We start from the raw sequence: 12,420 nt of genomic DNA, 5'->3' as shown, positions 1-12,420 counted from the left end.
GCTGACCGGCTGCGGTGGGGCCTAGCGACCGCGACCGCGCCCCGCTCGGCACAAGAGGCTCCTCCCCTTTCCTGGGGGGCGGAGTCCCAGCGCGGCTCGCGGGACCGGGACGTGACCCGGAAGCCGCGCAGAGGCGACGGCGGTAGTCCGCGCGGCTACTCCCGCAGGCGCCGCCGCTCCCGCCTGCCCCCCACTGTGGCGTGTTCTGTTCCGGGAGGCTTGCGCACGGCCGGGTGCCCGCCTGGGACAGGGCTGCGCCTGGTTTAGGGAAGGCTTACTCTCTCTCTCGGAAGGGTTTATTGAGCCTGCCTCTGGGAACTTAATAAGCGAGAGGAGTGCTGTGGCCAGCGCCTGGATGCTGTGAGCATGTAACAGGAAAACCTAGTTTAGATTGCAGTCAGAAAGCCTTTTTTTGTATGGCTTTGACATTTAAGGAGAGTTGGGGGAACGCCTCATTCAAGACACAGACCAGAGGGAGGAAAGGCGGGATCACGGATGATCGCTAGGTGGCCATGTCAACAACCGATGGCTCTGGGCACCATTCTCTAAGATACAGAGACTTGGGAAGTTTGGCAGGGAAGTGGTGAGGATCAAGAGTTGGACATGTGAATCCGGGAGAAATGACATCTATACAGATGGATATGTGGGTCTGAAGCTCACCAGGAGTGACAAGGCTGGAGATAGTAATTGGGGCTTATTGGAATACAGATGGTATTTGAAGCCACAGAACTGGGCGGGGTTGGTCACATAGAGGCACAAAGTGAATAAAGCAACGGGAAACCCATCTGTAGAATCCAAGAAGAGGAATCAGTACAGGACAACAAGCAGAGCCTGCCAGAGAAATATGCAGAAAACTAGGGGCCCCGTTTGCCTCTGGGGCTGAGTGAAGAACTGTTTGAGGAGGTAGGGTGGGGTCCACTTTGGCAAAACCTGCTGAGAAGCCAGAGAGGGCGTTGAAAAGTGTCCCACCTTTACCCCAGGGAAGACACCGATACTTCCATGGGACGTATCGCCGCAGAGACTGGGAGGCAGCAGGTTGGAAGTGGGAATGGGAAGTGAGGATGAGGTGATAGCCGGCAAATCCACCTTAACGGATCTGGAGAAGCTTGTCTCTGAGAGGAGCAGAGGAATGGGGATGGAGGTGGCCCAGGGTGGGAGGATGTAGGGATGAGTTAGGTTTTTCAAACGAAAGCAGCAGCAAGGCTGTGCATACTTTGCCTAAGAACCTTGCAAGTCTCTTGTGGAGCCCAGGAATCTGCAGATGCCAGGTACCTCTGAGACAGAGTTGGAGGACCATATTTAAAAAGAACTGAGACATCTTTGCATGAGTGAGAATGGTTTAGCAGAGAGGTAAAGATGGAATGTAGAGAAGACGAGGTACCCAAGTCAGGTGAGATGCGGCAGAACCCAGAGTACACACAGAGGGGTTGGTCTTTTCCGTAATCATGGGGGAGAAGGAGGCTGGGAGATCCATGGGTAAGAAAATGAGGGCCTTCCTCTCCTTTCCTTAATGAACACACACACACACACACACAGAGGAAGGAAGGAAGGAAGGAAGGAAGGAAGGAAGGAAGGAAGGAAGGAAGGAAGGAAGGAAGGAAGGAGAGAAGAGGGAAAACGTCCTTCAGTAAGCCTCCTGCCATTGGCCACATCTGTCCTTGTCTGTGTGATCCACTAACCAGGATCCTTCCACCCCTGTCCTGCCATCACCTATCAGCATTACCTGTGGATGACCCATCCCTCCAGCTGCTCCCCTGTGACCCTCGTATGTTCTACCTTTTCTGCCCAGTGTTACCCTCTCCTTCCCTTCCCTCCTCATCCAGCTGCAATTCCATTTTCGTCCATTCCAGTACTAATTTTGCCATTACCCTTAACGTCCTTGCTCCTCTGTCCTTGTCACGCTTGTCTGACAGATCCTCAGCCTGGATGAACTCCACCTGCTTGCTCTGCACCTGCCACTGCCGGAGGAGGAGCCGCAAGACCTGGCAGCAGGCACCGGCAGGAATGCTTCTGGCCCTCAGCCCTGCCTGGCTCTCCCCCCTGCCCTCTCCTCCCTCCTTCCCTGCAAAGATATTGCCAAGCCTTCTCCACTCTCCTCAGCCTGCCTGCAGCCCTTTGCAGACCCCTTGCCTCTGTTTATGGAGAAAAGTGGATCCACCCCACTGTTGCCCCCTCCACCCTTCCGATCCTCCATGAGGTTAGAAAAACACCGGTCCTGCCCAAGGACTTCTTTGGATCCCATTTCTCACTTTCTCAGAAAACTTAAGGTGTTGATTGTCACACCTCTTCTCACACCCTGGCTCCTAGAAATGGTCTTTCAATTTGCTGCTCTCTTCTTAAAAACAAAACAAACGAGCTGAAAACAAACGAAAACTTTTCCTGAAACACTTCTGTCTCCAGATAAGACCCCCTCCCTCTGTGTCACAGCACACTTCTCCAAAGAGTTGTCATGTTCTGCCTCCACTTCTCCACTCCAGCCCGGCTGCTGCCCCATCACTGTAAACAAGGCACCACCCATCAAGGTCCTCAGGGAGCTCCATGGGATTATGTTCATGAAAACCTTTCAGTCATTTTATGGATTTCCCAGGAGTACTCAGTACCTTTTAATCACTCCCTCATTCTCATGAAACTTTGTTGATATTTATCTTGGTAGTTATTTGACTAAGTCTGTTCCTGTTGTACAGCGAGATCCACGAGAGCAGGGCCGTGTCTTTGTGCTGCTGTCTCTCAGCGCTTACATCCAGTCGCCTCCACTAGGGTGCCTCAGAGCATCTGGGAACCAGCATCTCGAAAACAACACTCCTGACCTCTGCCACCAGGGTCCTCTCCCATGGTCCCATATCCCTGTAAATGGCACCTCCACCCATCCATTTGCACAAATCAAGAAGCTGGAGTCATCCTGGACGCTTCTCACCCTCTTACCATCCCCATGCCCAAACGCTGGTAGGCCATCAAGTGAGAATAAGCAAAGTTTGGAGACTGGGGAGGCCCCCAAATTTCACTACGCCAACCTTCCCTACGAAGGGGCATACTTGGAGCATGAGCCCCACAGGAATGTTGGCCAAGAGCAGGGAGGCAATCGCACGGTGTGTTGGAGGGTCGCTCAGAAAACTTCTGTTACTTCCTTTCAACATCGGGCATCTTATTCCTCTTTCCAGAGAGATTCCATCAACTGTGGCAAAGTTTTGCTTCTGACAGAGCCAGGCTTAATTTTTGTGCACCTCGCCTTGGGTCTGCAAGCAGCATTGAGATCTGCCTGGCTATGGGTTAGAGGTCCCCAAACACAGTGATCTTGACAGTGGCCGTGGCCCAGGAAATGCTGAGAATCTAGGGAGCCACCGCAGGCCACACAGAATCCAGAGGATCTGGAACCACCTTGGGCAAACCAAATCTTGGCCTCTCCGTGGTCCATTTCTTTCAGTCACAAACGTCCTTGTTTCTGTATAGTTGAGCATTAAAGACAGTTTGATTGTTGGCCCCACACCCATATAGAATTCCCTGTTCTTCCCAGATTTAAAAAATTATCTCTTCCTTGGTAAACATCAAGACTCTGAAAATAGGCCTTAAAAATGGATCAGTATTCATTTCTAGAATTTTCAGTTTGCAAATGTTACCAGGTCTCAAATGTGTAAGCACCTGATACCAGTTTGGGAATCACCATAAATGACAGACCAGAATTAGAATTAGGTGACAATTTTCTTTCCATTGTATCCCCATCCAGCCTGATAAATTACTTTGTTTACCAGCAGGTTCTTTCTGTGGACTTCCTTCGTTATTTATGCAGATGTTTCCTTCTTCAGTTCAATTATTTATGTTCATAGTTCTTATTTCTGTTCTTTAAACATTAAATCGACAAAAGAATGCAAAGCCATATACCTCTTTTTGGTGTATTTTTATTGCTGCCACGCTTTCCGTCAGCTCTAGATTTGATTTTCAGAGAAAAATAAAAGTTTATGTACAAATCAAAATAATCCAAATGTTTTACATTTGAATTTTACTTTTATTAGGAATAAAAAGTTTTAGTTTTTTAATGATTCATTAAACAATCTCAAAACATTGTTCTTTTAACTGCATTTAGGGTTTTTTTGGAAGATAATTAGAGCAAAATTTTTCTAAATGCCTGTGTTTTACATTGAGCCCCGTGGAAAGAGGCCTCTTTGCTCATCCCTTCCCATGACTGTATTGGAGTAAAAGTTCACAAGGGTGTTTGAGCTCAAAGGTATTTCCCAAGATGGTCTAGTTCAATGACTCCACAAACCAGGTGGTTGTCAGAATCAAAAGTTTTTAAAAATAAACAAAAACATGCTATATTGTAATTATGAAAAGAATGTACACGTGGAGGTCAATATAATTTTAGTACAGAAAGATATGAAGTGCAAAAAATCTCTCTTCTCCCACCTCCCCCAAATCCTCAAGGCCTCAACCCAGAGGAAGCCACTGTCACCAACGTCTCTTTTAGCTCTGACAATAACACTATTACCTCTCGTATATTTACCTTGTTTTATGAGCTTCAGGTAGTACATGTTACTATGCTATGAAAAGATGAGGAATTTAGCACATTGATCTGTCTCTTCCCCAATACTTCTCAATTTTGTTGCTTATATCATTTTTAATTCTTCTAGTATTTACTCACATAACTTCATATATCTAGGCCTCCATTTTCTTTTTTTTTTTTTTTAATTTTTTTTTAAATGTTTATTTATTTTTGAGACAGGGAGAGACAGAGCATGAACGGGGGAGGGGCAGAGAGAGAGGGAGACACAGAATCCAAAACAGGCTCCAGGTTCTGAGCTGTCAGCACAGAGCCCGACGCGGGGCTCGAACTCACAAACCACGAGATCATGACCTGAGCCGAAGTTGACCGCTTAACCGACTGAGCCACCCAGGCGCCCCTAGGTCTCCATTTTCAATCCACCAGTGTTAGCAAGTTTCCAGTGACTCTATACTACATATGCAGAGATGAGGGCACCTGTACCAACCCCTCTTCTCTGCTTCCCACTCACTAGTCCAAACTTAAGTTTAGGGCATTTACATTCTATAAATATAAATTCAATGCCTTGTCTATGGATTATATCTAAATGTTGAAAAGTAATCGTTTTAAAATACTATCATTATTTTTTTTAATATCATGATATTCACCATAGAACCCTGTGGAATTATTGGGTCTATAAAAAAAGTAAATGTAATTTTGGTTCCCTAAACTTGACCTCTTAAAAAGAATATCCCAAATATCAAGGTCAAAATTCTCCACCATTTGCTCAAAAACTCATGGCACGTTTTTGTTTGCTTCAACAAAAGCTGACTTTGTCATATGGTTTTTTGTTTTTCTGGAGCTCTTAATTGCTTTGTGTTGTTGTTGACAGAAGAGACTGTGTGTTTATTTATCTTTCAGCTCTTCCAGGTTTTTGTGAATTATAGCTTGTGTAATGGACTCCAGGTTATTCTTTCACACAGGTCCCTACATAGGGTCTTAATGTTCTGAAAATACAGTGTTTGTATCAGTTGGAATTGCATTTGCCATTTGCCTGCAAGTAACAGAAAACCCAACTTATAGTAGCTTACCCAAATAGCACTGATTTTCTAAAGGAAAAAGAAATCTAGAAGTAAGCCATCCAGGCCCAGTACTAAGGTTCCAAGATGCTTTGGAGATCTACGTTCCTTCTTTCTCTCCACTTAGCTATTCACGCTCTCACTGTGTGGCTTTTGTCCTCATGCTCATCATGTGATGGCTGCAGGATGGATGCTTACCTCTAGCGCAGGGTCTGCAGTCCCCAGGCAGGAAGAAGGGGAAATGTGAAAAGCAAAGAGCCAGTGCTGGCTGAGTTCCATCATCTTTGAAGAGTTTTCCGGGAGGATCACACCCACTGACCTCTGCTTACATCCTATTGGTCATGGTTGTCTGATAGCCACTCTAGCTGCAAGGGAGTCTGGGAAATGTAGTTTGTAGCTGGGTACATTATAGCCCTGTAGAAAATAAGTTTTTAGTAAAGGAAATGTAAATACATCTTGGGTTAGCAACTAGCAATGAGTTTGTTTTTTTTTTTTTTTTTTTTCATTGCATTTCAAGGTTAGTTGTGCTGTTTCTTAAAAATTTGGATTCTCAGGTCCTATTGTGGTAGCCTCTCCACCCCACCCCCACCCCCCACACCAGCTTGGGAATGTTACTATTCTTAGTAAATCCCCTCAAGGGATAATTTGCACCCAGATCTTCACCTGTTCACAGACAAACGCGGGAACCACTGTTTATTTAGTTGTGAAAGTCAAAGCTACATATGAACTCTTCCCCGCCCCCCCCCCCCGCCCCTTATGGATTATTTAATCAACACATGTTTCTAAAGCTCCCATTTTACATCAGCTTTTTCTTAAATTCTGTGGAGAACATGGATGTATCAAGTATTTACTACCTCGGCTCCAAAAAGTGCATTATAATGCAGCATGCATGATACCTAAGAATCTAAGGAATGTAATATTGTACTAGAGCTAAGAAGGGCTAGAGGGGCTTATTGGCCCAGCCCTGCTTCGAAGACCAGTGTGGTCAAACATAGGAAGGGGCTAGTTGGAGAATGCAGAGGCTGACGGTGGTCAGGGTTCAGACAGGCAAAGAGGGAAGTTGACTTCGGAAAGAACACATGATAATAAGTACAATATAAACACGAGGGAAAGAAGCAAGCAGGCTACTATATGCAGTGTTTTAGAGTAATATGATACAATTTAAAGGTAATGAGAAAAGACTGGTATGTTATTGCCATTTCATAACTATTTTTTTGTGATTTAAAAGCTTTGCACAAAACAATATCTGATCTCTTCAAGCTAATATTTGAGTTGAAACACTCCTAAATTAAAACAGCTAATGGGAGCCTTGGGCTTTGGTGCAGGCATGGACAAGTCCAAGAAACACACCAGGCACAGTCACAAAAATGGCACAGAAATGGCATCAAGAAACGGTGGTCACAAAGGTATGAATCTCTCTTGGGGGCACCTGGGTGATTCAGTCGGTTAATCGGCTGACTCTTGATTTCAGCTCAGGTCATGATCTCGTGGTGTGGGAGTTGGAGCCCCACGTTGGGCTCTGTGTTCACAGCACAGAGCCTGTTTTGGACCTTCTGTCTCCCTCTCTCTGCCTCTCCCCACCCCTCTCAAAAATAAATAAATGTTAAAAAAACAATTGAAAAAACCCAAAGGTATGAAATCTCTTAAGGGGGTGGACCCCAAGTTCCTGAGGAATACACTTTGCCTGGAAGCACGACAAGAAGGGCCTGAAGAAGATGCAGGCCAACAACGCCGAGTTCATGAGTGCACGTGCCAAGGCTATCAAGGCTTGTCAAGCCCAAGATCCCAAACAGTGGCAGCTGCAAGCTCAATCAATCGACTTGCCTACATCACTCACCCCAAGCTTGGGAAACGTGCTTGTGCCTGCACTGCCAAGGATCTCAGACTCTGCCGGCCAAAGGCCAAGACCAAGGCCTAGGGTCAAACCAAGGCCCAGGCTGCAGCTGAAACTCCGGCTCCAGCCCCTGCTGCGGCTCAGGTTCCCCAAAGTGCCTGGGCCCCCACAGAGGCTCCGGTGTAGAGCCTTCTGTCTGCCAGGGTGAGGATGGCAGGACTGATGTGATGCCTGGCCTTCTATCAGCCTCCTGTGCTACTTTTACAAATAAACCTGCGGCAGGATCTGTCAAAAAAAGAAAAAAAAAAAAGAAAAACAAAAAACCACAACTGCTATGCATATCCAATAGTATTTTAAAAATAAAATACTGGGGGCAAGGCGTGCCCTAGAATTCACTTGGTTTTATAGTGTGTTTAGGTAAAATAATGTCTGTGTGTGTGTTGCTTTTATTAATATGACATACTGTGTGATAGCTGGACCTAGCAGCTCCTCAGTTGTGTATAATATTAAGTAAGAGCAAATTTAAAAAAGGAAACTCTACAGATCCTGGGTGGATGGGGAACCCTCCTTGACTATTTTTTGCATGTCGGGGATAAAAGAGCTACCGCACGGCCAGGCAGCCAGGCTGTTTCTGAAACGTGTGTGCCACTTCTAGAATGTCACACAGCTGAGTCGTGTGTGCTCTGAGGAGGCAGAGGACAATGAGTGTATACACTGGCCGTGCTGTTCAGGGATGGCGACATGGCCGGCCACATGGTCCCCGGGTTTTACACAGGAGATCAAGTCATGCGTGGCATTGTCTGAATAGGAACTCAAAAAATTATTAAAGATTTTCTTATGGTTCCTCAACTATTTTTGGTTCATCTGGAAACTGGAAACACTAAAACATGCACAATGGTTATAAAAAAAAAACACACCTAGGACCTTTGTTTTCATTACTTTGTGAACGCCCTTTTTATACCTTTCACGAAGGTGCTTGGGGAGCCACCACGGCAGCTGGAACCTGAGAAGCCGTGATCTTGGAGAGCAGGGAAGCCCAGAGAAGAGAGCCTGACATTTGCTGTCACTTCGTTCCACGATGAATTTGTTGCTTTGAAAGCGGTGACTGAGGGGACGAGGCACTGAGCAGGAAAGGGAAAGATGAGTAGACGCCGAAAAGCTGGGCAAAGTGTATGTTTAGACAGATGCAGGGCTGCAGTGGAAGAGCAGCCCTGGTGACCGCCAAGCTGTCAGTGGGGCCCTGAAGGGCACGCCTACCAGGAACCGGTAAACTAAAAGTCAGCAGAGGAGAAAAGGAATGCAGCCTCCAACTGAACCCCTTGATGAGATGTGAGGTGGGTCCCCTGCCCTGACTGCCCCTGGCTGTTAGTGAGCCCGGAGTAAGTTCCTCAGGTGCTTTGTTTTCTTCTTTCTTCTATGGGCAGGTGTTTTCCAGAGCCACCAGAGCTCAGGTAACCCCTGGTGTTTAAGATAAGTAGCTTTACGGACTTGTTTTCCTCCTGCGGTGGCTAAAAAAGTGTTTCTGACAGTTTCTAAAACCTCAGCACAGCATACAGGCTTTTCTCTCTGTTCTTTTGGTTTTTGTTTTTTTATTCTTTTTTAGACTTTATGACAGATGTCTAGAACGACAGGTACCAATGTTTTTATAGTGGCTGTCACTGGTTGGCAGGTTTTCATGTGACTTTCACTTTTCTCTTTGAATTTTTAAAATTCCTTTTGGTTTTTAAAATGGATCAGTACTCTTCTTTTAAATTTTTTTTTAACGTTTTACTTTATATTTGAGAGAGAGAGCGAGCAGGGGAGAGGGAGGGGCAGAGAGACAGAGACAGAATTTGAAGCAGACTCCAGGTTCTGAGCTGTCAGCACAGAGTCTGACGCAGGGCTCGAACTCCACGAGCAGTAAGATCATGACCTGAGCCAAGTCAGATGCTCAACTGATGGCGCCACCCAGGTGCCCCAATGTTCTGCTTTTAGAAGATAGCCGTTAGGTCCTAAATCTTTTCTAGGCCAAGCACCTTCAAATTCTTTGGCTAATCCACATACAACATGATTTCCAGTCCAATTCTAATTGCTTTCCTTTACATACATCCTCATGCCTCTAGGTGGTAGAGCAGTTCTCTAAGTTTTGGGCCTCAGAACATCTTTTCACTGTAAAAATTATTGAGGACCTCAATGAGCTTCTGATTATGGGTTTTATCAATATTTACTGTTAAAAGTCAAAACTGAAAAAAATTCAGACATTTAAAAATAAAAAAACCATTACATGTTCATGTAAAGAACATCCATAAGTAACAAATAACTGTTTTCCAAAACTTCAGTAAAATGGCATTTTTATATTTTGCAAATCTAATGTCTGACTTCACAGAAGACGGCTGAATTCTCATATCTGCTTCTGTACTCTATGTGTTGGGCTATCTTGTTTTCATTGAAGTATGTGGGGGAAATCTGGCCTCATACAGGTAGGTAGTTGGAGAAGGGAAGAGTATATTAATGGCCTTTTCAGATCATTGTAGATATTCTTTAATATTACACAAGTATTCAACCAGTGGTAGTTTCTTAAGGTTAGTTGTAATGTGGCATCTAAAACTGTTATCAATACGTTTTTTGTACTCTGTTGCATTCAAATGCATTAGTCTTTCTTGAGCTTTGAATGTATCTTACTTGTTACCTATTGTTCCAATACAAATTACCCCCAAAACTTAATGGCTTAAACTCACATTTTTTTTTAACATTTTCTGTGCATCAGGATAGGGCAAGCACCAGGATTTTCATTCAAGGCCTCTCATGAGTTGCAGTTATGATGTTGACCCGGGCTGCCATCATCTGAAGGTGTGACTGAAGACAGAAGATCTGCTTCTAACCCCATTCGTGTGGCTGTTGTCAGGATTTTGTTCCCCATATGAGTCTTGAGAGTCCTCAAGACATGGCAGCTGACCTCCCCCAGAGTAAGGGATCCAAGAAAGCACATGGCAGGGCCACAATGTCTTTTATACACTAAAGTCACACACCACCGCTTCTGCTAGGTTCTGTTCACTGACAGATTCACTGAATAGAGTCCACATTCAAGGGGAAGGGAATTAGCTTCCATCTTTTCAAAGGAGAGGTATCAAAGAATTTGTGGACATATTTTAAAAGCAAAATACTCATGATTTTGTAACATCATAATGCATTAGCCATTGGGAGAATATTTGTTCACTGAAATGTTGATAATTATGCTTTCAAAAATCATGTCAGTACTAGTACTGATCTTACTAGATATCACTACACACTTACTAGAATGGCTAGAAAGTAAATTAAAAAAAAAAAACCTGATTATAAAAAATGATGGGCAGGATATGGAGAAACTCATACAGTGCAGGTGGGAGTGTAAAATGATACGGCCACTATAGAAAACAGTTGAGTTTCTTATAAAACTGAACATGCATTTATCATACAACCCAGCAATTGCACTACATTGTTCATGCAAAAATATGTATACAGATGTTCATAGCAGCTTTATTCATAACAGCCAATACCAGAAATAACCACCCATGTCTTTCCATGGCTGAACGGTTGAACAAATTTGCGTATTTCACTCTTGCAGATTCCTGTCATTTCACAAATCTGTTAAGAGGATCCTTTTTTATCATCAAGTCACTGTCAAAAACATTGAATAAACTGGGGTTGATATGAAAGTCCTGAGTCTCCTGAATCTTGTTTGACAATGATTGGCTACTAGGTTGCTCAACGGCTAATTTTATCTAAAGTTACCATTCCGTAAATTATTCACCATGACCAAGTGGAATTTATACCTGGGATGCTGGGCTGGTTCAGTATCTGCAAAACAATCAATGTGATTCATCACATTAATAAAAGAAAAGACAAGAACAATATGATCCTCTCAATACATGCAGAGAAAGCATTTGACAAAATACAACATCCTTTCTTGATAAAAACCCTCAAGAAAGTTGGGATTGAAGGATCGTACCTCGATATCATAAAAGCCATATACGAAAGACCCAACGCTACTATTATCCTCAATGGGGAAAAACTGAGAGCTTTCCCCCCTAAGGTCAGAAATAAGACAGAGGTGTCCACTCTTGCCACTGTTATTCAACATAGTATTGGAAGTCTTAGCCTCAGCAATCAGAAAACACAAAGAAATAAAAGTCATCCAAATCAGCCAGGAGGAGGTCAAACTTTCACTCTTCGCAGATGACATGATATTCTATATGGAAAACCCAAAAGATTCCACCAAAAAACTACTAGAACTGATTCATGAATTCAGCAAAGTTGTAGGATATAAAATCAATGCACAGAAATCGGTTGCATTCCTATACACCAACAATGAAGCAACAGAAACAGAAATCAAGGAATCAATCCCATTTACAGTTGCACCAAAAACCATAAAATACCTAGGAACAAATCTAACCAAAGACGTAAAAAATCTATACACTGAAAACTATAGAAAGCTGATGAAAGAAATTGAAGAACACACACAAAAAAGGAAAAATATTCCTGGATAGGAAGAACAAATATTGGTAAAATGTCAATACTACCCAAAGCAACCTACATATTCAACGGAATCCCTATCAAAATAACACCGGCACTCTTCACAGAGCTAGGACAAACAATCCTAAGATTTGTATGGAACCAGAGAAGACCCCCAGTAGCCAAAGCAATCTTGAAAAAGAAAACCAAAGCAGGAGGCATCACAATCTCGGACTTCAAGCTGTATTACCAAAGCTGTAATCATCAAGACAGTGTGGTACTGGCACAAAAACAGACACTCAGATCAATGGAACAGAACCCAGAAATGGACCCACAAATGTATGGCCAACTAATCTTTGACAAAGCAGGAAAGAGTATTCAGTGGAATAAAAAGACAGTCTCTTCAGCAGCAAGTGATGCTGGGAAAACTGGACAGCGACATGCAGAAAAATGAACCACTTTCTTATACCATACACAAAAATAAGTTCAAAATGGATGAAGACCTAAATTAAGACAGGAAGCCATCAAAATCCTTGAGGAGAAAGCAGGCAAAAATGTCTTTGATC

The 12,420-nt window shown here is 43.9% G+C and overlaps 1 long non-coding RNA gene across 1 annotated transcript; it reads left to right on the top strand.

The window, feature by feature from the left end:
* The first annotated feature begins 19 nt into the window (after positions 1–19).
* On the top strand, positions 20–2,242 carry LOC123381241. Its single transcript, XR_006588033.1, has 2 exons — positions 20–1,765; positions 1,914–2,242. It is a non-coding gene; the product is annotated as an uncharacterized LOC123381241 (long non-coding RNA).
* The last annotated feature ends 10,178 nt before the right edge of the window (positions 2,243–12,420 follow it).

This window comes from Felis catus, chromosome D3, assembly GCF_018350175.1.
Source record: "Felis catus isolate Fca126 chromosome D3, F.catus_Fca126_mat1.0, whole genome shotgun sequence".
NCBI classification, from domain to species: Eukaryota; Metazoa; Chordata; class Mammalia; order Carnivora; family Felidae; genus Felis; species Felis catus.
Note: the sequence above shows the minus strand (reverse complement) of the source record. Positions and strands in the feature narration are given on the sequence as shown.